The sequence below is a fragment of the Rutidosis leptorrhynchoides genome, chromosome 10 (genome assembly GCF_046630445.1).
Source record: "Rutidosis leptorrhynchoides isolate AG116_Rl617_1_P2 chromosome 10, CSIRO_AGI_Rlap_v1, whole genome shotgun sequence".
NCBI lineage: Eukaryota > Viridiplantae > Streptophyta > Magnoliopsida > Asterales > Asteraceae > Rutidosis > Rutidosis leptorrhynchoides.
The window spans coordinates 228,473,707-228,479,060 of record NC_092342.1 but is presented as its reverse complement, the minus strand read 5'-3'; positions in this window follow the sequence as shown (position 1 = coordinate 228,479,060).

The window sequence follows — 5,354 nt, the reverse complement described above, 5'->3', positions numbered from 1 at the left end:
TTGGCGACCTCGACAAGCATACTTTCCTTTAACGGGACTAACTACCAATTAATCTTATCGCAAAAGTGTCTACATACATAACTTCTATCGGCACCAGTATCAAATAGGACAAAAGCTAATAAATTGTTGATAGTGAATATACATGTCACCAAGTCGGGATTCTCTCGGGCATCCCTTGCATTAACATTGAAAGCTCTACCACGCGGTGGTCTGCCGTCTTTTCTCTTGTTGGGGCACACATTTCTGAAATGGCCCGTCTGTCTGCATTCGTAGCACTTTTTAGGTCCATTGGGGTTTTCCTTCTCAGTCATAGTGGTGACCTTGCAGTCCTTACCGATATGCCCAGTCCGTTGGCACTTTTCACAAACAACATTATAATACCAAGTATGGTGCTTGTAGCACCTCTTGTATTGTGGTAGGGTACCCTTGTAGTTGGGGTTTGAGTTGGTGTTCGGATTGGGGTTTCCACCATTGTTGTTTCCTCTGAAACCCTCATGTCATTTCGCCGGGTTTTGATCATAGGTCCTTCCCCTGTTGTTATCCCATTTGCGGTTCTCACTACTACCCACTTCAGACGTAGCCTTCTCCGGTTCATCGATGATAATTTGATTCATTAAAGTATTCACCATGCTCATTGCTTCCGGGAGATTGGGTGGCTTGGACGAGGTGACGTTTCCCTTAATGGACTTAGGAAGTCCCCACAAATACCTTTCCATACGCTTGAATTCAGGGGTGACCATGGTAGGACACATCAGGGCTAGTTCCAAATATCTACGATTGTAACCATCGAGGTCGTTTCCCACAACCTTCAACTGCATAAACTCAATCTCCATCTTCTGGATCTCGGTCCTAGGGCAATATTCTTCAATCAGGGCCCCTTTGAATTCCTCCCATGGGGTAGCAAATGCCTCATCAATACCTTTTGCTTGAGCCAACGTGTTCCACCACGTTAGTGCGCCGTCAGACAGAGTGCATGAAGCAAACTTGGTTTTATTCGCCTCTGAACAGTTACTAACTCGAAACACAGATTCTAATTTCTCGAACCATCTAGTGAGACCAACCGGCGGTTTGCAGCTTTGGAACTCTTTGTACGTGCACCCATTATGAATGGGTTGAATAACCGGTGGCGGTGGTGGTGGAGCTTGGAGGTTCCTTTCTGCTAAAGCTGCGGTGACTCGTTCATTGATCATATCCTCGATTTGGGCTGCGGTAGGTGTGGATCGTCCATTGGCCATGGTGTTCTAAACAAAAATTTTGACTCAAGTCAAAATCTAGTATTCAAATAGTAATAATACAGTATATGGTAACCAACATGGAATCAACACATCACATGTTTATTAAGTAACGCATCTAGGTACAAATACCACAGAATCATACAGTAACGTAAATAGAACACCGTGCAAGAATTAAATAACGCAAAGTTCCATTCATTAATAATAATAAGTTTCATACATTCGCATAATTTCGTACAATACATAAGTGAAACATAAAACTACAACTAGATTACATAATGAAATCTACTACAAAAGTCCTACGGTGAAGGTGGGTGTAGGATGTCCAATACATGAAACATCTGGTCCTCGAGCTCAGCTACTCGAGCATGGAGCATCCCCACCTCCCTCGTCAGTTCCTCGACAGTGGGAGATGGTGGGGCAGGCGGTGCAGTCGGTACGGGTGGTGCTAGTGGAGCTGGTGGTGCAGACAGTCTGGCTCCAGAAGTAGAGGCTGCGAAGCGGTAAGGCTTACGGATGAAGGGATCAGCAGGATACGGCACAAGCCGCTTACGGGCGGTAACCCTACGACGCCGATCATATGCGTTAGTGAATGCTCGACCTCCATTAATCCCTGGAATGACGGTACCATCAAAACGGTACCGCTTCTTCGGCTGGGTGGAGGGTGGCTGTACAGGTGCATCATCAGGGCCCTCCTCATTGGAGTCATCGTCACTAGAGTCGTCTGTGGATGAGTCGTTAGATGAAGGGTCATCTGAATCATGTGGAGGTGGCTGCACGGGTGGCTGTACTGGCTCTCCTCGGGCGGCCATTATCTGTCGGTATCTAAAAGGCGGGATCGGCACGAGACGTCCATCAGGAGCGCGTCGGCACCAATGACGATATTGATTACGGAATGGACCTTCCCCAAATTTCCCGGGAATCACAACACCACCGGGATGGTGCTGTGGCTCCGGGAGGTCCTGGGCTCCGTCTGCAGTACCCACTGGGGCAGGCGCATGACTACTAGCTCCGGAGGACGAAGCGCCTGGGTGACTAGAGTGTGTCACCGACGGGATCGGGGGATCGGCAACAGCGGTAGGTGAAGTGGCTGAAGTGTCTGAATCATTGCCCAAAATGATAGCAGGTGGAATATCCGACATCTGAACAAGGAAAAATAAATTTTTCATGTCAGTAAGTCATAAAGAAAGCATGTATTAGGCCAAGAAACTACAACAGTCTAGATCATGTGTAACAGTAAGTAACATGGCAATAACGACAAGTATCATGCAATCGAAAGCAGATAATAGCATGCAGTAGTGAAATCATGTAATAGCATACGGCATATAGTAGTAAAAGTAAGCTGCAGCATGCAGTAAGTTCAGTAAAAACAAGTAAACTAGCAAGTTGTAGATTAGTCCTATTAGTGAATCCTACTCGGGTCGGTCCAGACTCACTAATGCAACCTAATTACCTACAACCAATGCTCTGATACCAAATGTGATACCCCGTACAAAACCATCGTGTACAAATCATCAACAACAGGATCATTACAAGGTCAAACACTACATGCTAGTTCAAAATACGTTTGCATTCATGGTAAAAGGTGACGTCATAACTAACGTCGAATGTTTTACATCAAAAGTATGCTTCTATGAACAGAAGCAAAGATAATAGTGCGTGACCCTTAGGTCATTACAAATCATAGTTTCAAAAGTAATAATGTTTATGAATGCAAGATAAACGTTCATGCGGTGACATCTCTAAAGCAGCGGGTGTCCACAGCAAGACTAGTACAACAGCGGAAGCGGCTAACCTTAAGCACCTGAGAAAAACATGCTTAAAAACGTCAACACAAAAGTTGGTGAGCTATAGTTTAAGTATAACAGTAATGTAAGGTAGGCCACGAGATTTCAGTGCTACAAAGAGCGTTTCAAAACAGTATGATAAAGTATATGTTTAACCGTGGGCACTTGGTAACTAACTTAACGTTTAAAACCCCCTGAAAGTACACTGGACGAGTGCGTATGTTTACGAAGTATTAAACACCCGTTAAATGCTAGCACTACTAGCCCGAGTGGGGATGTCAAACCCTATGGATCCATATCTAAGATTCGCGTTCACTTGTTCAAAAACCAATGACTAAACGTTACCGAGCTAAAGGGAATGTTTATGCTGTTGTATAACCCACACATATATAAAGTTTAAGTACTCGTGCCTAGTATGTAAAACATAAAATGCGCATGTATTCTCAGGTCCCAAAATAGTTAAAGTAAAAAGGGATGCTATAACTCACAGTGGTAAAGTAGTGGTAAAGTTGAGTCGGGAAGTAAGCAAGTACGTAGGTCCGGAAAGTCCTCAACCTAAGTCAAATAGTACTAAGTCAGTAAATCATCCCAATAGGTTTAAATGTATGTAAATTAGGTCTTAAGGGTCATCATTATTCATCATCAAACAAAAGGTGTAAAGTAAGTTTCGTTCATGAAAAGAGTTTAAAACAAAGGCTGACTTCGGTCAGTCACCACGGCCTCTATACCTACTAAAATAAGGTGAGACCAGTGGCCCTGGCTCCGTATATGAGTCCTTTAGTTGCTGTAAAAATTCCAGAAGCAAACACGTCTTTATTTGACCGTGGCGACGGTTTAAGTGCGAGTAGGTCAGAATTTTCAGCACAACGTTAAAAGGACATAGTGATGTTCGGAGGGCCATAGATCCTAAACCGTAACTCGGATTAAGATGAGTCTTAAACGAAAAATTATCTACTTGAACAGGGCTAACTGAAAATCAACTTTACAGTAGCCCAGGTATTCCGGTCTGTTCCAGAAAACAGTAAACAGTAGGTTCCGGTGGGTTCTTGGTGCTCGATGCTTATCACGGTTCTCATCCTTGATGCATATAGTTTCAAGTGTACAACTCGTTGATGTGTTTACATCATCTTAAAAAGATTTGACCATCATAACACTTGTGTAAGTCTAAAATATGTAGCACAACACATTTAAGTGTTGCAAGTAGCTTGGTGAACCAAAGTTACATCAAAATCTTAGATCCGACACATACATGAACTATAAAAGTAATATTGAACTACAAACTTGAAAGTAAACTAACTAATCAAGATCTTAAGATGTAGAACATAGTTCTTAGTTAGATCTTGAAGATCCAAGACCCAAAGGTCTAGATCTAAAGTTATTAAGTTAAATCCTAAGTAATAACACTTGAATATTTACTTTAATGAAACCATAAGCTATAAAACTTAGATTTTCATCTTGTAAAGTACATGTAAGCTTTCAAGCTTTTGTTTATGACAAAATAAGTAGACCATAAGCTATAGAAGCTTAGATCTTTCATATGTATGTGAAGTTATAACTAAAGAGTTACACTTCCACGTTCTTGAACTTTCAAGTTAACTTTTGTTCAAGAAAAAATGAGATCAAAGTTAACTAGTAACACTTGACCAACAACCACATGAATCACGAATTTATAAGAGCAAGAAATGAAGAAATAAACTAAATAAACAAGTAACTAGTTCATTGTTGTTCATACTTTAAAGATTCAATCCAAAATCTTGATCTTTAAGAAAGTAAACTTTAAGTTTACAAACATGAATTACAAGTATGATTTTACAACATATGAATTTACAATCTTTTAAAACAATAAATGTAGAACATAACTAGTAAGTTAGGTTCTTGTGGGTTCTTGTAAATACAAGATAATATGAAGAATCTAACTAGAAAGTTTGATTCTTGTAATAGTAAGTAACAACTAACAAAGACAAGTAACAAAGTAACAACAATGAACAAGTAAACAATAAACAAGAATGATGATGAAGAGAGTGTTTTGCTTCGGTTTTGGTCAAGAGAAAAGGAAGAAAGATTTGTTCAAGTTACTTACAAGAAAGAGAGAAAATGAGAGAAAAGCTTGAGAGAAATTTGCAAGTAAAAGTGTGTGTGTGAAATGTGAATGAAACTAGTGAACAAGTAATAAGAAAATTTGAAACAAAAACTCCTCTAAAGGCCTAGGTGGCCGACGGTTTGAAGGGAAAAGGGGGGAAGGAGAAGATCCACAAGTTACTTCATGTAATTGTCTTAAAAAGTTGGTCATAAGAGGTGTTTTCATGGGGACATGGTGTAATGGTGTTGTAACTAG